General features: G+C 43.4%; 1 protein-coding gene across 2 annotated transcripts in view; it reads left to right on the top strand.

The window, feature by feature from the left end:
• ARMC6 (armadillo repeat containing 6) overlaps nucleotides 1-24,299 on the top strand; it is a 97,078-nt gene that overhangs the window by 35,445 nt on the left and 37,334 nt on the right. The window lies entirely within an intron of this gene.

Raw genomic sequence — 24,299 nt, 5'->3', positions numbered from 1 at the left:
AGGAAGGTAGGTATGGACAATAAGGTGAGTACCTGGATAGAGAACTGGCTCCAGGGGAGAGTCCAGAGGGTGATGATTAATGGGGAGTACTCTAATTGGGCGGGTGTGGAAAGTGGGGTCCCCCAGGGTTTGGTCCTGGGACCAATCCTGTTTAATTTATTCATAAATGATCTAGAGGAGGGGATATCTAGTACAATCTCAGTATTTGCAGATGACACTAAACTAGGCATGCCATTATCTTCTATGCAGGATGTAGAAACCTTACAAACAGACCTGAACAAAATAACGGGGTGGGCAACTACATGGCAGATGAGGTTTAATGTTGATAAATGTAAAGTAATGCACTTGGGGGCCAAAAACCAGAAAGCAAGCTACTCACTAGGGGGGGGGGACCTCTGGGTGAGTCTAGGATGGAAAAGGACTTGGGGGTACTGGTAGACAACAGGCTTGGCAGTGGCATGCAATGCCAAGCCGCTGCAAGCAAAGCCAACAGAATACTGGGATGTATAAAAAAAGGGGATTCACTCCAGAAATAAAGAGATTATACTTCCACTCTACAAGACTCTAGTCCGGCCACATCTGGAGTATGCTGTCCAGTTCTGGGCACCGGTCCTCAGGAAGGATGTGCTGGAACTGGAAAGAGTCCAGAGAAGGGCAACAAATATAATTAGGGGAATGGAGGACATCAGCTATGAGGAGAGGCTACAGGCACTGAACCTGTTCTCTCTGGAGAAGAGAAGATTGAGGGGGGATATGATATCAATGTACAAATACTGTACTGGCGACCCTAGCATAAGGAACAAACTATTCAGAGTAAGGGAATACAATCAGACACGTGGCCACTCACTAAAACTAGAGGAAAGGCGGTTTAACCTTAAAATGCGTAAGGGGTTCTTCACTGTGAGAGCGGTAAGGATGTGGAATTCTCTTCTCTTTGTCGTATCAGCAGGGAGCATTGATAGTTTCAAAAAACTGTTAGATGGACACCTTAGAGACCACAACATACAGGGGTATACAATGTACGGTTAAAAGCAAACACACACACACATCATAGGTTGAACTGGATGGACTGTTGTCTTTTTTCAACCTCACTAACTATGTAACTATTGGTGTTGCCGGGGGGAACAGTGCCCCATCCTTAGCATTGCCGGGGGGAAAAAATGGCATAGAGTTTTTTTGATTTTATCCAATTAATAATTCATCTAAACAATAATTGGCCAACTAATCGATTATGAAAATAATTGTTAGTTGCAGCCCTAAATCCAAATGCCACTCCCTGTGAGGGACTTGAAACCGAGTCACCATAAAACCACGCGGGAAAAAGGTGAGAGGACAATTTAATCCCTGAGAGGCATGTGTAATGTGTTTCTTGTAGACAGACCACCCCCACCTCATAATGGTGCAGTTATTTTATTACCTTGTGCATTTTGCAAGGTGTATTCAGCCCTCTAACATTATATGATGCTAGATTTACCCGAGCCATGGACAGCCAAAGGAGCAGCTAACACGTCCTTTCCTCGAGAGAAGTCCTGAATAAGAAGGGGAAAAAAGAGAAGACAAAAATAAACCTAAGGGAAAAGAAAAAACACCCCCCATCCCTCTCCCACCCCACTACCCTTCCCAAAGGGATTATCCCCTTGGAGGGCTGGACAATTGTCCAGATCTTATTCGATGTACGGATCTGGTGGTGCACTACCATGTGCCACCTCTTGTCCTTACCTTCCCAGGGGGCAATCACCCCAATGCTCTGATCCATCCCCACCCACTAGGCTGTCGACCTCACCAACCCTCTCCCCCCCCCCCCCCCCTGCCTCTACCGCAAGGGGAAAAGGGAGGAGAAAGGAGGGAAGAGGGACACAGGAGGCAACCCACACCACACTCTCAGTGCAGAGTGCCCCCACACCCCCCCCCCTCCGCCTACTCCCGCTCCCCCCCCCCACAACCAAAGACCACCCCCAACCCCCCGACATCATTGGTACTTCTGCTATCTCTTCCCATCCCAACAGTGATGGAAGTGGTAAATTCAGTTTGCCACAAAATTCACTTAAGTCTTCAGGGAATCTCAGAACCGCTGTACGGCCATCTTTTTTCCTTTAGGGCAAGCCAGAAAACCCCAGCGGTATGGGATATTAGAGGCCCGCATCTGTTCTGTCAAAGGTTTGAGAAGTCTCTTTCTTGCCCTGGTTTTAGCCAACAGATCAGCATATAGCTGTAAGTTTGCTCCTTCAAAAGTAATCCTGTAAGAAATCCAGACCTTTTTCATGATTGTCATTTTTTTCTTATACCTAATGGAACCTCACAATCACATCTTTTGATGGACCCCCAGCCTGATTTCGAAATCCTCCCACCCTGTGCACTCTTATCGATTTTTAGAGTTTCTGGGGGCTCTTTTCCCAACATAGGGTTAAAGAGGTCCCGTACTACTGTTATATGATCTTCTTTCCCCTGTTTCTCTGGTAGACAGGATCGGTTAACTCTCTGTAGCGACTTCATCTGTTTGCTCCAGTCCTCTAGTATTTAATCATGAGCATCTAATCTCCCCCTCCATTTCCTCTACCCAGCTAAATACTTGTCCGATTCTCCAGACAGCCAAATATTCCAAGCGCTCACTCTATCAGGAATAGTAGGCGTGCTGCTCTCCTCAGATGGGGAAACTCCAATGCCTCTTATGCTAAGAGAAGCTGTAGAGATGTGGGATCCCATTGTGATGTAGAGCTACAGCCAGAATCTAAAAAAGTTGAATGTATGGCAATTTGCAGATGGTTGGTGATCACTGTAGATGTTCCCTTGTTCATGTTGTTGCTCAACACAGGTTGCCATATGGCCCTGCCCAGTGCACATTGTTGAGGGGGAGGTATTCATGCTGGCTTTTTCAGTATAAATGTGAGCCTTTAGGATGATGGACTAGCTCTGAGAAAGGGAGCATGCCTCCCAAAACGCGTTAGCGGGCCATGTCCTTTTCCACATGAGGTGAATTTGTTTTATGCAATTTTACACTTCATGTTTGTGAGTGTTTCTGACATTCAATACATTTTTATACTTGTCCGATGTCTGCCCTCACTGCCACTATATCCAATTTCAAAAATGTCTCCAGTTTAGACAACAGCTCTGCTAGGGTGTCTTTAATAGGGGTAGACTTGCTTGCGGTTTGCCCAAGCCAGCATCTCCGACTCCCATTATAACTGGGCTTTCCCCTTTAGGGCCTCCACTTTGTGCTTGAGGGGTTCCTCTGAAAATTTTTGGTCTGGTTGTCCCTAGGCCATTATGAGTCTTTGCTTCCCCATCCCTGACTGCCCTGAGGGCCCTTGTTTAGGGCTATTAGACCTCTTCTCCATCATGCTAGTCTCCGTTGACATGTAACGATGAATTCCCCCTTTAAATTCAGCCGCTTTAAAGGAGAAACCATCTGCGGTAGACAGTAGACCAAAGGGGATATTCCACCAGGCTTTAAAGAGCCACAGTGAGACAAAACATGTAATCAGACTGAAGATGTAACTGCTTTTACAAGGGTATGCTACATTCTGTCTAACCAGTTAGAAGTCGCAACAGGGGTATCAAAAAAATGAATCTCATGGTTAGCTACAACTCACAGCCAAGCCGGAAAGAGCATGGCATAAGTGACTTCAAATCACCAAAGTCATTTTTCACTTCAGTAAACTTTGCTCTGCGTCATTGCACATCAGCTGAGAAATTCGGGTAAAACGATATGCACACTTTGTCTATTTTCATAGCTTCACCTTTTGTTCTGGCTTGGTATAGACTGGCATCTCTATCCTTAAAATGAAAAAGCTTGAACCAAAAAGGGCTGCAGTGGTTTAGCAGGAACTCTATGAACCCTCTCTACAGCAAACATTGGGGAAAAAGATTCTGTCCTAAAGGTGTTAATAAGCCAATTTTCAATGAAGACGACTGTCTTCTCTGGGATACCTACCGCCCGAACGCTATTCACAAGTCGCGGTCCATTGACTGCTACAGGACTTGTTCTAATAGGAGCGACACAAGTCACTCCGACTTAGAAAAAGGGTCCTGTACTACTTCGGGGCGACCTCGGAGCGACTTGCATAGACTTCAATTATATAAAGTCCGCGCAAGTCGCGCCGAAGTCGCGGTGCACAGGACTTCAGAAGTCATGCCGCTTCAGTGTGAATGCGGTCTTAATAAAAATAATGGTGAAAATTAAAATGAAAAAAGGATAAACATAAAAATAAATATAAAAATAAAGATAAATGGTGAAAGGTGAAGTTGGAAATAAGGGTAAAGATAACATGGAAATGTATGTGTATGGATGGGGAAAAGGGAAATATATATATGAAGGGAGTATATATCAATCTGATGAAAGGAAATATATGGAATGGTGTGTAATAAAAGTATGTGAAGAATTTTATTCCTCAGAATACAAGTATAAATAAGAATGTATGAACTTGGAGATATGCAAACGGATAGGCAAAAAATCTGAGATCATGATGGGTCATAGCAATATGTGCCCTCAGGTGCTAGATCCGTAGGGATACTGGGGATGTTAAGGTACATGCGGGGGATGTGCATGCGATAATATCCATATGAAAAGGTAGGCTAAAGCTACATCTAATAGGATGTCAGGGTGTATCAGAAGAGATGACACCTCAGGGGTATATACGCACTGGCAATATATATATATATATATATATATATTTATTACATATACACACACGTGCGTACATCCATATACATATATACACTGAGAGAAGATCTGCCAATCAGAGTGTGATGTTAATTTCCAACCCCTCATTCAAGCCTCCTGGTGATAATGTGTCCAAGGTATATATCCAATAATTTTCTCTGGCGCAGAGTCGCTTGTAACGTTCAGCGGGAGGGAAGTGTGGGGGGATAGGTTCCAGCACCCACACCTTGAGTCCATCAGAGCTTTGGGAGTGATGTTCTGTGAAGTGTCGGGGGACACTGTTTATCTGAGCCTTTCTTAACAAGGTTTTGGTGCTCCCCAAAACGTTTTTGTGTGCTGCCACGCAGCTTTAACTGTCTAGCAGTTGTTATTACATGTTATGTTATGCTATGTTATTGGTATCTTCCTTGCACCCCTGCTGTTTCTGGCTAGTTGGTTGCTCCCACCCTTCATTTCCTGCTGTAACTCCATTTTGTTTAGTTGTTATGAGGACACTGCAGAGTGTGGAAGCTGTGTAATTTCATTGGAAATTTACCTATGGAAAAGTCTCTATGTTTATGCCTTTGCTAACTTGAAGCATTGGAGAACACCTCTGGAGTCTTTAACAGATAGTTTACTCAATGAAAAAAGTCATCATTCAACCTGCTGCACACACTTTCAGACTGGGTCTACAAGAAGGTCACAGGCACAATCGATGCTGAGACAGAACAGTAAATTTCCAAGAATCCATCACATGGTTATCTCTGCAGCTTCAGAAAGTAAATTTCCAAGAATCCATCACATGGTTATCTCTGCAGCTTCAGAAAGTAAATTTCCAAAAGAATCCATCACAGGTATTTCTGCAGCTTCAGAAACGTGAGTATCCACATGCCTATGTGAATAACAAACACCCTAAGACAGGAACCCATCGTCAGACTGTGCACTGAAAGTCAATGCCTGTGTGTCACCAGAAGCATTACTCTGCATATGAAGCCAGCCACCTACTGGATGCTTCATTACTGTTACAGCCTTCTGAGCTGAGCTATCCAGTCTGAACCAGTTGCAGCACTAGCTGGCTCATTGTCTCAGCCCAGCCTGCTTACTAACAGAAGTCACTACTTACAGAGCTGAGCTCTGGCAGATTTCTAACAAGACACCAAAACTACAGTACTTATTATGTCTGACAGAGATTCCACAGAGTTACCTGCATTTAGTCAAGATAAAGCAGACTCCTTACTTCATTCTCCTCGTCCTGTTAGAGCCCCTCATCCATCCTTGAAGGCACGGGAGGTTTATGAAGCAAGAAAGGAAGAAACATCTAGTAACCTGACTGCATTATGGGAAAAGACTTTAAGTTGTATAACAGCCACTAATGAAACTAGCAACAATTCTGAGCAATTGAACACTGCTCTCTCAAGGGTTAAGAAGGCATTTGAGAATTATAAAAGACTTTCTGAGAAGTACTATTCCCTATTGTCACATTCCAACATAGAGGAAGCTGCATTGGAATTAAAGGACTTTACTTCTAATGACCAGCAGAGGCATAGTACATATCTTGAAGCAAAGGCACAGATAGAAGGTAGATTAGCACAGCTACATGAAACTACATCCTGTAACTCTGCTTCTTCCAGACACTCAGAAAAATCTTCTAGGTCTGCCCGCTCATATCATAAATCTTCTTCTAAGTCATTACGGCCCTGCTCTATAAGGTCAATACTGAGCGACCAAATACTCAAAGCTCGCCAAAAGGTTGCAGTAGCCCAGGTTCAAGCCGCCTGCTCTGAAAAAGAAGCAGCCTTCAAGGCAGAAGCTAAATGCAAGGAAGCAGAAGCTAAACGCATTCAAGCAAGAATACAAGCAGAAACAGAGGCTCAGCTAGAAATTCTTCAGAAGAATAGAGAAAAGGAAGTAGCGTTAGAGTTATCTATCTTGGAACAAGCCCTATTGGAAGAAGAAGGAGCAGCTTGTACCAGCTTGGCTGCTTGTCAAGACCCTGTTGAAAGGACCCTACAGTTTGTCTTAACTCAGAACCACGACGATACAGTCCCACCTACAGTTGGAGATACTTCTCATACAGGGAGTGCAGAATTATTAGGCAAATGAGTATTTTTGAGGATTAATTTTATTATTGAACAACAACCATGTTCTCAATGAACCCAAAAAACTCATTAATATCAAAGCTGACTATTTTTGGAAGTAGTTTTTAGTTTGTTTTTAGTTTTAGCTATTTTAGGGGGATATCTGTGTGTGCAGGTGACTATTACTGTGCATAATTATTAGGCAACTTAACAAAAATCAAAGATACAGTATACCCATTTCAATTATTTATTTTTACCAGTGAAACCAATATAACATCTCAACATTCACAAATATAAATTTCTGACATTCAAAAACAAATCAGTGACCAATATAGCCACCTTTCTTTGCAAGGACACTCAAAAGCCTGCCATCCATGGATTCTGTCAGTGTTTTGATCTGTTCACCATCAACATTGCGTGCAGCAGCAACCACAGCCTCCCAGACACTGTTCAGAGAGGTGTACTGTTTTCCCTCCTTGTAAATCTCACATTTGATGATGGACCACAGGTTCTCAATGGGGTTCAGATCAGGTGAACAAGGAGGCCATGTCATTAGCTTTTCTTCTTTTATACCCTTTCTTGCCAGCAACGCTGTGGAGTACTTGGACGCGTGTGATGGAGCATTGTCCTGCATGAAAATCATGTTTTTCTTGAAGGATGCAGACTTCTTCCTGTACCACTGCTTGAAGAAGGTGTCTTCCAGAAACTGGCAGTAGGACTGGGAGTTGAGCTTGACTCCATCCTCAACCCGAAAAGGCCCCACAAGCTCATCTTTGATGATACCAGCCCAAACCAGTACTCCACCTCCACCTTGCTGGCGTCTGAGTCGGACTGGAGCTCTCTGCCCTTTACCAATCCAGCCACGGGCCCATCCCTCTGGCCCATCAAGACTCACTCTCATTTCATCAGTCCATAAAACCTTTGAAAAATCAGTCTTGAGGTATTTCTTGGCCCAGTCTTGATGTTTCAGCTTGTGTGTCTTGTCCAGTGGTGGTCGTCTTTCAGCCTTTCTTACCTTGGCCATGTCTCTGAGCATTGCACACCTTGTGCTTTTGGGCACTCCAGTGATGTTGCAGCTCTGAAATATGGCCAAACTGGTGGCAAGTGGCATCTTGGCAGCTGCACGCTTGGCTTTTCTCAGTTCATGGGCTGTTATTTTGCGCCTTGGTTTTTCCACACGCTTCTTGTGACCCTGTTGACTATTTTGAATGAAATGCTTGATTGTTCGATGATCACGCTTCAGAAGCTTTGCAATTTTAAGAGTGCTACATCCCTCTGCAAGATATCTCACTATTTTTGACTTTTCTGAGCCTGTCAAGTCCGTCTTTTGACCCATTTTGCCCAAGGAAAGGAAGTTGCCTAATAATTATGCACACCTGATATAGGGTGTTGATGTCATTAGACCACACCCCTTCTCATTACAGAGATGCACATCACCTAATATGCTTAATTGGTAGTAGGCTTTCGAGCCTATACAGCTTGGAGTAAGACAACATGCATAAAGAGGATGATGTGGTCAAAATACTCATTTGCCTAATAATTCTGCACTCCCTGTAATCATTCAGCAAGTGGATCAGAAGGCAATGTGTCGCCAAAGCAAGCTGGTCAACTAGACACACCTACTAACAGAGAACCTCCACAACTACCGCACGTCACAAAATCAAGTGAATCAACCTACGCGGCTCATGTGCCACCACAACCCTATGTGCATAGAGATTACAAGGGCACAGCAGAAGACTACAGAATGAACTCTTTACCCCCATTGATACAGCTCTCTTTAACTTTAAATGCTCAGAGACCTTCAGACGACAGACCCTTACCTAGATTAAACCCATCTGCAACACCTTTCTCTCTACCTACCAGCCAACATCATATACCAGGGGTAATGAATTAAAATTCAAGGAGGTCCGGTCGCTAAAATTTTCATTGGGCCGAGGTCCGAATCTCAAGTCTGTGCTGACTCAGCAAGATTGTAGTCACCATATTTCTTATCAAAAAATGAGACATGTACAAGTTCCATAGCATTTCAACAATATTTATTGTCAAGTTTCAGTTACGACATTAAACATGTGGACAGTTGGAACTAGGATAGCTTTACATTTGCTCTAGTCTTTGTATGGAATACAAGCAACTATCCTTAACAAAAACAACATGGAAACAAATCAATAACTCTTTTCTAAAACCCATCCATTTTCAAGTAAAATCAAATTGCACCTTCTAACTTAAACAAGGTGTCAATTTGAAAAAGTGCACAAATTATCCTCAGTTTTATTTTTAATTTTGTTACCACCCAAAAAACCTTCCCTGTCTAGTGAGAAAAATGGGCTTTTGATTGCCCTGCCAGTAGTTTGAATCTTGGCTTAAATTGAGTTACTGCCATTCTCATGCACATGTGTAGGTGCTCATTGGTGAGCCTGGAACGATACTTGGTTTTAATAATGTTCATAGTGGAGAAAGCTGACTCACAGCTGTACGTAGATCCAAACATGGTCAAGGTTTGTAGAGCTACCTTGATTAGAGAAGAGAAATCAGTCTCCGGGACAGTCTGTAGCCAGAAGTTAGTCGGATCAGTTCCTCCAAAGTGCTCTCTTAGTGCAACATTTCTCTGTAGAGTCTGTAGAGATCCCTCATGTGCCCACTTGAAGGTCTGCATCACCTCCTTTGAAAACACTCTGGGATCTTTAATGAGGAAGGGATTGTGGATGAGCAGGAGGATCTGCTGTCCAAGACTGAAGCTATCAAACCTTTTACTGAAGTTTCCAATCAGTTTATCAATGAAATCAACAAAAGGAGATACATCTCTCTTTCCTTGAATCTGTTCTTTCACCTTTGTGAAATGCAAGCACTCTCCTTGAAGATCTTCCCTAAACAAATCCAGTTTTCTCTGGAAGGAGCGGACAGCGGTCATCAAATCACAGATGGAATTGTTCTTGCCCTGCAGCTTTAAATTGAGTTCATTAAGGTGTGATGTTATGTCCACTAGGAAAGCAATATTATCCATTGTGCTCTCATCTTGTAAAAACAGTGAAAACTGTTTTGCTTTCTGGCTTTTTAGTTGTATTAAGAAAGCTGTTACTTCAGTGCGAATGGACCAAAAGCGTTCCAATACACTGCCTTTACTCAACCACCTAACATTGTTGTGAAGTAAAAGGTCATTTGCATTTGCCTCAACTTCTTTAAGAAACTCTCTTAGTAAACAATGTTGATGGGATGAGGATACCCTGAGGAAGTTGATGAGTTTCATCATTGTGTCCATGATTTCTGCAAACTTTTCTGATAGAATGGCACACAGGACAGTCTGGTGGATGATACAGTGGTAAGCAATAAGGTCAGGGTTGTCCTTTTTCAGTCGCGCCACAGCTCCTTTCTCCTTTCCTACCATGGCGGGGGCACCATCTGTGGTGACTGAGACCACTTTTTTCAGGTCTATCTTCCTCTTTTTTAGAATCTCCCTAATGGCCTCATATATGTCTTCTCCTCTTGTATGTGTCTCAAGTGGTGTTACACCTAACAGGTCCTCACAGAGTTCTTTTCTTTCTTTGTGAAAAAATCTTACATACACCAAAAGCTGGGCATTATCCGTTATATCTGTTGATTCATCAATGGCTAAAGAAATGCATACTGCACTCTGAATAGCTGCATCAAGTTGTGCCAATACATCCTCTGTTAATATTTCAGTCTTTTTTGTTGCCGTTGACGCTGATAGTGGGATTTGATTGATTTTTTCACACAGCTCTTTTTGTTTACCCTCAAGTAAAGTTTCAGCAACAGCATTCAAGCACTCCTTAACAAATGTACCGTCGGTAAATGGTCTTTTGTGTTGCCCCAAAATCCATGCTACTTTAAGTGAACATTCATTTGCACGCTGCTGGGCTGTAAATGAATGTGAGAGGACTTTGGTGGATCTGTCATACTGGGCTCTTAGTTCAGTTATTTTACGTGCCCTCACCTCGGAATGCTGTGGATATGTTTGCTCAAACGAACCGTGTTTTGTTTCGTAGTGGCGCTTCACATTGCTGCTTTTTATTATCGCCACCGTTTCGCAACAAATGAGACAAACTGGTTTTAAACTTCCCATAGGAAGAATGAACATGTATTGGTCTGTCCATTCATCTTTGAAGGCTCGGTTTTCAGCATCTACCTTCCTTTTCTTGGAACAAGCCATGTTCTCTGGCGCTTTTGCTACTATTTCCTCCACACAATCTGGTAATACTCTGTAAATGTAAATGTCCCCATTAGTGTTCCCCCTTACATCAGTTGCCCCTATCAGAGTAATTCATTACATTGGGTTCTCCCATCGGAATACCCCCAAAAATCAGTTGCCACCATCAGAGTACTCCCTCAGGTATTCTCATCAGAGTGCCCACTTACATCAGGTTTCTGCAATGGAAAGCCCTCTTACATCTGGTGTCTCCCATTAGTGTTCCCCCTTACATCTTTTGTTCCCATCAGAGTACCCCATTATATAAGGTTCCCCCATCACAGTGCCCCCTTACATAGGGTGTCCTCTTTAGAGTGCCCCCTTACATTAGGTGTCACCATAGGGGGGCCTCCTTACATCAGGTATCCCCACCACATCAGGTGTGCCCATGAGAGTGCCCCTTTACATCAGGTGTCCCCATCACAGTGCTCCCTTACATCAGGCATTCTCGTCAGCGTACCACTTTACATCAGATATCCCCTAATCAGCGTGACCCTTAACATAAAATGTGCCCATCAGCGTGACCCTTAACATAAAATGTGCCCATCAGCGTGCCCCTTAACATAAAAAATGCCCATCAGTGTGTACCACAGCAAAAAATATGCACATCAGCATGCCCCTTAACATAAAATATGCCCATCAGCATGACCCTTAACATAAAATAAGGGGCAAGCTGATGGGCACATTTTATGTTAGGGGCACTCTGATGGGCAGAACAAAATGTGCACACCAGCGTGACCCTTAACATAAAATATGCCCATCAGTGTGCCCCTTAGCATAACATTTGCCCATCAGCGTGACCCTTAACACAAAATAAGGGGCACGCTGATGGGCATATTTTAGGTTAAGGGTCACGCTGATGGGCACATTTTATGTTAGGGGGCACCCTGATGGGCACATTTTATGATGGTGGGATCACTGATGGGCAAAACAAAACGTGTAAATCAGCGTTGCTCTTAACATAAAATATGCCCATCAGAGTGCCCCTTAACATAAAATATGCCCATCAGTGTGTCGCCACAGAATAAATATGCACATCAGCATGCCCCTTAACATAAAATATGCCCATCAGCATGACCCTTAACATAAAATAAGGGGCAAGCTGATGGGCACATTTTATGTTAGGGTGCACGCTGATGGGCACATTTTATGATGGTGGGATCACTGATGGGCAAAACAAAACGTGTAAATCAGCGTTGCTCTTAACATAAAATATGCCCATCAGAGTGCCCCTTAACATAAAATATGCCCATCAGTGTGTGCCACAGAATAAATTTGCACATCAGCATGCCCCTTAACATAAAATATGCCCATCAGCATGACCCTTAACATAAAATAAGGGGCAAGCTGATGGGCACATTTTATGTTAGGGTGCACGCTGATGGGCACATTTTATGATGGTGGGATCGCTGATGGGCAAAACAAAACGTGTAAATCAGCGTTGCTCTTAACATAAAATATGCCCATCAGAGTGCCCCTTAACATAAAATATGCCCATCAGTGTGTACCACAGCATAAATATGCCCATCAGCATGACCCTTAGCATAAAATAAGGGGCAAGCTGATGGGCACATTTTATGTTAGGGTGCACGCTGATGGGCACATTTTATGTTAAGGGACACGCTGATGGGCACATTTTATGTTAGGGGGTACTCAGATGGACACATTTTATGTTAGCGGGCACGCTGATGGGCAAAACAAAACGTGTAAATCAGCGTTGCGCTCAACATAAAATGTGCCCATCAGCGTGTCCCTTAACATAAAATGTGCCCATCAGCGTGTCCCTTAACATAAAATGTGCCCATCAGCGTGTCCCTTAACATAAAATATGCCCATCAGCGTGTCCATCAACATAAAATATGCCCATCAGAGTGCCCCTTAACATAAAATATGCCCATCAGCGTGTCCCTTAGCATAAAATAAGGGGCACGCTGATGGGCACATTTTATGTCAAGGGGGCAATCTGATGGGCATATTTTGTTTCTTTTATGGGGCACTCTAATGAGCACAACAACACATGCCAGTCTGCACACTTGAGGGTTTTTTTTTAAATTGCAGTATTCTCCTCTAAAAATGTGCTCCACATACCTGGAGCCAGCTGAGTCAAAAGCCGCGAACAGGGGGGCGGGGCGTGCACCTAGTGTCCGCTGTGAGGGAGCCGCAGTCAGGAGAAGAGGGCGGGGCGCGCGAGTGACGTCACGCCCCTACTCGCGGCTCGACAGGACACCGCGATGTCCACTAGTCAGTTGCAGGAGGCGGGGCGCGCGCGGGACGTCACTCCCCTACTCGCGGCCCGACAGGACACCGCAATGTCCACTAGGCAGTTGCAGGGGGCGGGGCGCGCGGGACGCCACTCCCCTACTCGCGGCTCGACTGCTAGTGAGCCGGGAGCCACAAGCGGTCCGGGCAGAAGCATCGCGCGGGCCGCTAATGGACCGCGGGCCGCCATTTAGTGACCGCTGTCATATACCATCCATGGTCCAAGACGGCGCACCATCAGTACCCCCTGTGGCTATAAAAACTGAAAGCACTGACATTGCAGAGTTCAGCAAGTATATGATTCGACGAGAGTTGATTACAACTGGACTGTCTAGATTTGATGACCGCCCAGAGAACTACAGGAGTTGGAGATCTACATTTAAGGCGGTAACCAAGAACTTGGACATTGAACCTCAAGCAGAACTTGACTTACTAATAAAGTGGTTGGGGCGTCAATCTTCAGAACAAGTAAAGAGACTTAAATCTGTCTACATTTATAACTTTAAAGCAGGCCTTGATGCTGCCTGGGAACGTCTAGAACAAGACTATGGGAGCCCGAAGTCATTGAATCTGCCTTATTCCGGAGACTAAACGACTTTCCTAAGATCTCTGTTAAGGACAATCATAAGCTTAGAGAGTTAGGTGACCTCCTTCATGAACTTGAAATTGCTAAGTTAGATCCTAGTTTACCAGGTCTTAGCTATTTAGACACTGCTCAGGGCGTAAATCCTATTGTAGCAAAGTTGCCTAGTTATCTTCAGGGAAAGTGGACTAGTGTAGAATCAAAGTATAAGTATGAACATCATGTTTCCTTCCCTCCCTTTTCTTATTTAGCAGAGTTCGTGCGGAAGGTTGCAAGATCCAAGAATGACCCAAGCTTCTTCTATCCAGATACAACCACCATTCCTTTAACTACTTCAAGGGGTATTGCCACCAACAGTAAATCCAAGGATTTAAGGCATCCTATTGCCTTGAGGAAGACCGCAATAGCATCCAACGTCTTAGCTACAGACATTAAAGCAAGCAATCCTAATCAACAGTGTCCTATTCATAATGCGCCACACTCTCTCTCCAAATGTCGTGCATTTAAGGACAAGCCTATTGAAGAACGCAAGTCATTTCTCATAGAGCATAATATCTGTTTTAAGTGTTGTGCATCCTCCGATCATTTAGCTAGAGACTGTAAGATCGCCATCAGATGTTCCCTCTGCAACATTGCCAAACATGTGGACGCTCTTCATTCAGACCTGTTCAAAAGGAAACCTTCACCCGGCAGCAACCCCAAGACTACATCAGATGATGACCGGGAGAAAACTGAGCAATATGCCAACCCCGTAACCACAAGGTGTACAGAGGTATGTGGAGAAGGGCTTCATAGCAAGTCTTGTAGCAAGATATGTCTTGTAACGGTTTTTCCTGAAGGATGCCCACAAAATTCCATAAAAAATGTATGCCATACTCGATGATCAGAGCAATCGCTCATTGGCCAGTACAGAATTCTTTGACCTATTCAACATTCAAGGAGAGACCTGGTCCTATACCTTACAGACATGTGCAGGAAAGATCAATACTTCTGGAAGAAGAGCCCAGGGCTTCATAGTTGCGTCAGAATATGAGGACACAGAGTTTCCTCTTCCAACTCTAATCGAATGTGATCAGCTACCGGACAACAGAGAAGAAATCCCCACACCAGAGGTTGCACGTCATCACCCTCATTTGAGTCACATTGCTAACTACATTCCACCACTTAACAAGGATGTTAAGATTTTGATTCTACTAGGGAGAGACATTCCTAGAGTTCATAAAATAAGAGAGTTATGTAACGGTCCAGATGATGCTCCTCAGGCCCAGAAACTTGATCTTGGATGGGTGATAATAGGAGAAGTCTGTTTAGATCAATCTCACAAGCTCTTGGATGTCGCTTCCTACAAAACTAATGTTACCTATCAATTGATGAAATGTCCATTGCACTATTATGTGAAGGAAAGACTTGATTTTAAAAACGAAGTTCCATATCAAGCACTCCAAAGTATTAACTGCAAGCTCACTTCTCAAAAGGACTTTGGTGATTCAGTGCACCAGACTACTTGTGATGACAACAAGATTGCACCTTCAGTCGAAGACAAGGAGTTCATCAAGATTATGGATGAAGAGTTCTTCAAGGACAATTCCAACAGTTGGGTAGCTCCATTACCCTTTCGAGTACCAAGGCTTACTCTCCCTAACAATCGAGTACAAGCTTTAACCAGATTTGCTGCACTTAAGAAAACTCTCCGTAACAAACCTGAGATGCAAGAGCACTTTCTAGCATTCATGCAGAAAATTTTAGATAACCTTCACGCTGAGCCAGCACCAGACCTTAAGAAAGGACCCAAGTTTTTAATGGACCAGTCTTCTACAAACTCAGAAGAAGATATCGATTTACACCTGGAGGATCCGGATCTGATCCGGAAATCCGGCCTGAAGTTGTAGCATTGAGTTCCAACATCTGCTCAAGAAGAAATTTGGAGGTAAGACGTTTTGAACGTTTCTCCTATTGGAAAAGGTTGGTGAGGACTATAGCAGGATTGAGTCATATTGCACAGATTTTCCGCAAATCGAATCAGACATCGTCTTGCTATGGATGGCACACCTGTAAGGAGTCACCCAACACATTAGCGTATGAGAGGGCTGAGCTGTTCATCATACGTCGTGTGCAAGAAGAAGTCTTTGTGGAAGAGATTAAGTACTTAAGAGGCAATGGACCAGTCCCAAAATGTAGCCCACTATTCACACTGAACCCAGTGATCGACAACGAGGGCATGCTTCGAGTCGGTGGAGGACTGAAAAGGTCAAACCTGCCAGGGAAAGAACAGAACCCCTTGATAATACCAAGAAACCACCATTTGGGAACATTGATTATACAGCATTACCATGAGAAAGTCAAACATCAAGGAAGACACTACACAGCAAGTGCAGTCAGAATTGCAGGGTTCTGGATAGTTGGAGTGAAAAGACAAATAGCCACGATCATTCACAACTGTGTTAAATGTCAGAAGTTACGGGGTAGACAGCAGTTTCAACAGATGGCTGACCTACCTGCAGACAGACTGAGTGAAGATACACCCTTTGCATATGTCGGAATCGATGTGTTTGGACCATGGACAGTAACGGCTAGAAGAAGTCGTGGTGGTCAAGTCAACAGCAAAAGATGGGCTGTAATGTTCACTTGCTTAACCACTTAAGCCCCGGAGGATTTTACCCCCTTCCTGACTAGGGCCTATTTTGCGATTCGGCACTGCGTGACTTTAACGGACAATTGCGCGGTCGTGCGACGCTGTACCCAAACGAAATTGACGTCCTTTTTTTCCCACAAACAGAGCTTTCTTTTGGTGGTATTTGATCACCTGTGCGATTTTTTTGATCATGCGCTATAAACAAAAAAAGAGCGTAAATTTTGCAAAAATAACAATATTTTTCACATTTTTTTTATATGAAATTCCCCCCAAAAAAATGTAAAAATCAAAATTTTTTAACATTTTCGGCCAATTTGTTTTATGCTACATATGTTTGGTAAAAAAAATCGCAAAAAGCGTATTTTTATTGGTTTGCGCAAAAGTTATCGCGTTTACTAACAAAGGGAAAGATTTTTGTTTTTTTTTTTTTAACGCGTAATGGCGGCGATCTGCGATTTTTTTTTTTTTTTTGCGGTACTGTGACATTGCGGCGGACAGATCGGACCCTTGACTGACATTTTTGACACTTTTGGGGTTACCAGTGACATTTCTACAGTAATCAGTGCTATACATATGCACTGTTACTGTAAATATACACTGGTAGTGAAGGGGTTAACTTTATTTGAGAGGGAGGGGCTGTGTGTGTCCCTAGGGGCGTGATTCTTACTGTGATTGGCTGTGGCTTGAGCTGTAGGAACACTGATCAACGGTCCTACATTGTAGAACCGTGTGATCAGTGTTTCTACACCGGGGAGAATGACAGGTGGCTTGTTTACACAAGCCGCCTGACTTTCTCCCTCTCCCCCGGCGATCGCTGAGTGACCGGCGGACATCGGGTCCACCGGTCACACGCGCGGGGGGGGTCCGTAACCGCGCGGGAGCGCGCTCGCTCCCCAGAGCCTCACAGGCTAGCGACGTAGACCTACGTCGCTCTGCCTGTGAGGGGCTGACTGCCGCAGTAAATATACTGTGAGCAGTCGGCGAGCGGTTAACTGTAAGAGCTGTGCATATCGAAGTAATCGAGTCAATGGATACTTCAAGCTTTATCAATGCTCTAAGGAGATTTCTTGCTCTAAGAGGTCCCGTGAAGATGTTGAGATCAGATTGTGGAACTAACTTTATTGGTGCTTGCAAAGAGTTACAGATCGACCGACAACAAGTTGGAAATTATTTGAGTGATCTAGGCTGCATGTGGAAATTCAACCCACCACACGCTTCACACATGGGCGGAGCATGGGAACGTATGATTGGGATGGCAAGGCGCATACTGGATTCTATGTTGCTTGATGTGAGTTCTTCACGTCTTACCAATGAAGTACTTACTACATTCCTTGCTGAGGTCGCAGCAATAATCAACTCAAGACCATTGACCGCTGTATCCACAGACCCAGAATGTCCGACTGTTTTAACTCCAGCTGCATTATTGAGCCGGAAAATTGGACAGATCCCAGCGCCTAAGAGCATCTTTGATGAAAAGGACATACATAAACGTCAATGGAGATACGCTCAATACCTTGCAGATTGTTTCTGGGAAAGATGGAGGAGGGAATACCTCACACTTCTCCAAGGACATAAAAAGTGGCAAACCCAGAAGCCTAACTTTAAGGAAGGGGACCTGGTTCTTCTAAAAGACAAGCAAACTCACCGGATCCAGTGGCCAGTTGGAGTTATTACAAAGGCCATTGCTAGGGATGATGGAAAGGTCCGAAGTGTGGAAGTGAGGATTGTAAAGGACGGGAGCCCAAAAACCTTCCAGAGACCAGTCACTGAGACAGTCCTAATTATGCCTGCTTCCAAAAATTCTGAATCAGTGTTATGTGAAGGAGTCACTTAGACCTCTAGCATAGTTAGCTTAGAGGAGAGGGCTACATAGCATTCTACTGTATGCAATGTTAATTGTATGTTTATGGAAAATAATTGTGTAGTGGTATCTCACGATACCAGGCGGGGAGTGTGCTGCCACGCAGCTTTAACTGTCTAGCAGTTGTTATTACATGTTATGTTATGCTATGTTATTGGTATCTTCCTTGCACCCCTGCTGTTTCTGGCTAGTTGGTTGCTCCCACCCTTCATTTCCTGCTGTAACTCCATTTTGTTTAGTTATTATGAGGAGACTGCAGAGTGTGGAAGCTGTGTAATTTCATTGGAAATTTACCTATGGAAAAGTCTCTATGTTTCTGCCTTTGCTAACTTGAAGCATTGGAGAACACCTCTGGAGTCTTTATTCATTGAGTAAACTATCTGTTAAAGTCATCATTCATCCTGCTGCACACACTTTCAGACTGGGTCTACAAGAAGGTCACAGGTACAATCGATGCTGAGACAGAACAGTTTGCCTAAGGTCCATATGGAGTGACCTACATAGAGTAGGTGGCAGGGGCACAGGGGATTACTGGTAGACAACAGGCTTGGCAGTGGCATGCAATGCCAAGCCGCTGCAAGCAAAGCCAACAGAATACTGGGATGTATAAAAAAGGGGATTCACTCCAGAAATAAAGAGATTATTCTCCCTCTCTACAAGACTCTGGTCCGGCAACATCTGGGGTATGCTGTCCAGTTCTGGGCACCGGTCCTCAGGAAGGATGTGTTGGAACTGGAGAGAGTCCAGAGAAGGGCAACAAAAATAATTAGGGGAATGGAAGACATCAGCTATGAGGAAAGACTACAAGCACTGAACGTATTCTCTCCGGAGAACAGACGATTGAGGGGGGATATGATATCAATATACAAATACTGTACTGGCGACCCTAGGATAAGGAACAAACTATTCAGAGAAAGGGAATACAATAAGGCACGTGGCCACTTACTAAAACTAGAGGAAAGGCGGTTTAACCTTAAAATACGTAGGGGGTTCTTCACTGCAAGAGCAGTAAGGATGTGGAATTCTCTTCCGCAAACAGTCGTATCAGCAGGGAGCATCGATAGTTTCAAAAAACTATTAGATGGGCACCTTAAAGACCACAACATACAGGGGTATACAATGTACAGTTAATAGCAAACACACATCATAGGTTGAACTGGATGGACTGATGTCTTTTTTCAACCTCACAAACTATGTAACATGAATCTATGAGGGTATAAACTTTCCCTTTGGTGGAGAATTGTTTTTGGCCATGTTTTACATGTTTAGACTGAGGGAAATTGACAGTTATTTTGTGTTTCTTCCATTTGCGAATAATCGCACCAGCTGTTGTCACCCTCTCACAAAGCTGCTTGGCGATAGGCTTGCAGCCCATTCCATCCTTGTGTAGGTCTGCGATCTTGCTTATCCCTGACATCCTAGGACGGCTCTTTGTCCTTGGCCATGGTGGAGGGATTGGAATCTGATTGATTGATTGCTTCCGTGGACAGGTGTCTTTTATACAAGTAAGAAGCTGAGTTTAGGAGCACTCCTTTTAGGCTGCTGTCACACTTGCCGCACCGTCCGAGGACTCCGTTTTACTCAGCGGGGGATCGATCCGCGGATCCCCCGCTGAGCAGGCGGATGGCAGCTCTGTCTCCATGCTGTGTACGGAGACAGAGCTGTCAGGTCCCCGCTCTTCTCTATGGGGGAATCGGATGAGAACGATCCGCCAGACGGATGGAAAATAAGGTTTCCATCCGTCCGGATTTGACGGACAGGATCGGATCAGATGTCAGTGGACATGTCTCCACTGACATCCGATGCCCCATAGAGATGCATGGGGCATCTGTTCAGATCCGCCTGAAAAACTGACAGGCGGATCTGAACGTTACGCAAGTGTGAAAGGGGCCTTAAGAGCGTGCTCCTAATCTCAGCTCGTTACCTGTATAAAATACACCTGGGAGCCAGAAATCTTGCTGATTGATAGGGGATACAACACTTATTTTACTCATTAAAATGAAAATCAATTTATAACTTTTTTGAAATGCGTTTCTTCTGGATTTTTTTTGTTATGATTCTGTCTCACTGTTAAAAAAAAAAACTACCATTAAAATTCTAGATGGATCAAATACTTGCTTTCCCTCACTGTACATACAGTGCATTGCGAAAATATTCGCCCCCCTTGAACTTTTCGACCTTTTGCCACATTTCAGGCTTCAAACATAAAGATATAAAACTGTAATTTTTTTTTTTTTTTTTTTTTTGAAGAATCAACAAGTGGGACACAATCATGAAGTGGAACGAAATTTATTGGATATATCAAACTTTTTAACAAATAAAAAAACTGAAAAATTGGGTGTGCAAAATTATTCAGCCCCCTTAAGTTAATACTTTGTAGCGCCACCTTTTGCTGCGATTACAGCTGTAAGTCGCTTGGGGTAGGTCTCTATCAGTTTTGCACATCGAGAGACTGAAATTTTTGCCCATTCCTCCTTGCAAAACAGCTCAAGCTCAGTGAGGTTGGATAGATGGCGTTTGTGAACAGCAGTTTTCAGTTCTTTCCACAGATTCTCGATTGGATTCAAGTCTGGATTTTGACTTGGCCATTCTAACACCTGTATATGTTTATTTGTGAACCATTCCATTGTAGATTTTGCTTTATGTTTTGGATCACGTCTTGTTGGAAGACAAATCTCCATCCCAGTCTCAGGTCTTTTGCAGACTCCATCAGGTTTTCTTCCAGAATGGTCCTGTATTTGGCTCCATCCATCTTCCCATCAATTTTAACCATCTTCCCTGCCCCTGCTGAAGAAAAGCAGGCCCAAACTATGATGCTGCCACCACCATGTTTGACAATGAGGATGGTGTGTTCAGGGTGATGAGCTGTGTTGCTTTTACGCCAAACATAACGTTTTGCATTGTTGCCAAAAAGTTTGATTTTGGTTTCATCTGACCAGAGCATCTTCTTCCACATGTTTAGTGTGTCTCCCAGGTGGCTTGTGGCAAACTTTAAACGACACTTTTTATGGATATCTTAAAGAAATGGCTTTCTTCTTGCCACTCTTCCATAAAGACCAGATTTGTGCAGTATACGACTGATTGTTGTCCTATGGACAGTCTCCCACCTCAGCTGTAGATCTCTGCAGTTCATCCAGAGTGATCTTGGGCCTCTTGGCTGCATCTCTGATCAGTCTTCTCCTTGTATGAGCTGAAAGTTTGGAGGGACAGCCAGGTCTTCGTAGATTTGCAGTGGTCTGATACTCCTTCCATTTCAATATTATCGCTTGCACAGTGCTCCTTGAGATGTTTAAAGCTTGGGAAATCTTTTTGTATCCAAATCCGGCTTTAAACTTCTCCACAACAGTATCTCGGACCTGCCTGGTGTGTTCCTTGTTCTTCATGATGCTCTCTGCGCTTTAAACGGACCTCTGAGACTATCACAGTGCAGGTGCATTTATACAGAGACTTGATTACACACAGGTGGATTCTATTTATCATCATTAGTCATTTAGGTCAACATTGCATCATTCAGGGTCCATTCACACTAGCGCGACTTTTCAGGCGACCAAGTCGCCTGACAAGTCGCGGTCGGTCGCCTGCCATTGATTAGCACAGGACCCGTTCTAATAGGAGCGACACAAGTCGCTCCGACTTAGAAACAGGGTCCTGTACTACTTTGGGGCGACCTGGAGGCGACTTGCATTGACTTAAATTATATGAAGTCCGTGCAAGTCGCGCCCGGGTCTCCCCTGTCTTCACGGGTCTCCCCAGCAAGTCGTGTCGCCCCTGTCTGAATGGGCTCTTAGAGATCCTCCCTGAACTTCTGGAGAGAGTTTGCTGCACTGAAAGTAAAGGGGCTGAATAATTTTGCACGCCCAATTTTTCGGATTTTTATTTGTTAACAAAGTTTGAAAAATATCCAATAAATTTCGTTCCACTTCATGATTGTGTCCCACTTGTTGATTCTTCACAAAAAATTACAGTTTTATAACTTTATGTTTGAATCCTGAAATGTGGCAAAAGGTTGAAAAGTTCAAGGGGGCCGAATACTTTCGCAATGCACTGTATGTCTAGGCAATCACCCCCTTAGCTGACCTTTTATGCTGTTCTTATTAGTGGAAGCTTTTTTTTTTTTCTTACATTTCAGTTCATTTTTGATTTGTGGCAGCTGCTGTCCCTTCCATAGCAAACTGTGAGCTTGTTTTGTCCCATTTGAAGTCCAGGGCACTTACATAGAGCCTATGGATAGCAAGTAGTGTAAAAAAAAAAAAAAAGTGTATTTCTTTTTCAAGAGGTTGTATTTTTGGGTTTTCATTTCTTCTGGGGGTATATTGTTTATTTTACGTGAATAGGACCTTTTTTTACATGTGGGGTACTCAAAGTACATTTTTTAAAGAAAGAATCACAGTTCACTAGCTATCCCTGATCCTTCAGCAATGTTTACAGGAAAGCATAAAGAAAAAAGAAACTGCGCTAAAATATGCAAAGGTTTCCAAAATCAGCAACTGTGCTGTGAGAAATAAAAAGTAGAAAATAAAAATAGAGCTGCGCTAAGCATACATTGAGTATATCAATGAAAAATAATTCAAACCGTAAAAGAAGAATGTCCTAATATTAAAAGTCCATCCAGGTAAGTAATCATAAATACTAGTGAAACACCACTGTAAAAATAAAAAAATCAGAATAGTATTCTATATAAATGGAGCCCAATTTTGATAAAGGAGAATCCTTCCCGTGTTGCTGACACCATCCAATACCAAAAATGAAGCAGAACCTCCACTGTAACAAAATACCCGCTTACCAGCTGGCATGGGCCTTCTATAAAGAGAGATCAGTAGCACTTGTGGCTTATACCCAGCCAGGGCCTTTATCCATCCAGGGAAGGTATAAGATTGACAAATCCCACCACACAGGAAATTCACAGAGCATAGGATCAGCCAACGATCGTAACTCAATCACGGCTGCAGCCCTCCACGGAACCCCTACAGCTTGTAGTCAAACTTCAGGGTATCACACACATTTAAGTTCCCCAGAAAGATATGAGACTCATCATAGTGTTAAAACTTTAATGAATGGCTGGCCGCCTAATACACAAAAGCCGTCCTTCCGGGATCACAGAAGCGCGGTGATGTCAGCACGTCGCTCCACCGGACATGTTTTGTCACACTCTAATGTCATCCTGGGGTGATACCCTGTGTGATATCGTGAGGTTGGACTACATGCTGTACGGGTTCCATTGAGGGCTACAGCCGTTATTGAGTTACGGTCGTTTGCTGATTCTATGCTCTGTGTACAGGAAAGCATGTCAGTTGCCCAGCAATTTGCAGGATTCCAGGTCAGATTAGCAGTTGCAGTTGGCTGTAAAAATTAATCCAGCAATTTTTTATTAGACCAGAATTTTTCTTCAATGGTTTATGTACAAGTAAATTTGTAAATCAGTTTTTTTTTTTTTTTAAAGTAGAACTTTAGGCAAACCTTTTTTTTTTTTTTTTTTTCATTTTGGATTGATTAAGGGTGGGTCACCTGTCAGATTTTTTTTTTTTTTTTTGCCATCTGTGTCCCATTGTGGAGATTTCCCTTCACTTCCTGTCCCATAGCCAAACAGGAAGTGAAAGAAAATCCCTGCAAATTAAGGGAATCCCTTGGGGACCCCCCAGGTCACAACAGCTTTCAAAGATAATGGTTAACAGGACAAATAGAGAGTAAATCTCCTTAAAGTAGTTGAAAAAACCCTATTCATGAAATTTGACTTAAGCACATATATCTGTAGTGTTTACGTATCTCTCTCCAAAACTCTAAGTGCCATGTCTTCCTGCTGCTTCATTCCTCTGTTACTGTATACTTATGTAGGAAGAATTTTTTCATCTCTGTGTATCATTTGAGACTATACACTTCACTGGGTATAGGAGAAGGTTTACAACCACTTTAACAGGGACACCAACAGCAGTAAAACTGACAAGTGTTGTAATCCCTCTGCACACTATCCAAAAAAAAAAAGTTTTGCCTTTAGTTATACTTTAACCACTTCCAGCCTGCCGTATAGTAAAATGACGGAATACACTCT

Source organism: Pelophylax lessonae (genome assembly GCF_965119305.1).
Source record: "Pelophylax lessonae genome assembly, chromosome: 1".
Lineage (NCBI taxonomy): Eukaryota > Metazoa > Chordata > Amphibia > Anura > Ranidae > Pelophylax > Pelophylax lessonae.
Note: the sequence above shows the minus strand (reverse complement) of the source record. Positions and strands in the feature narration are given on the sequence as shown.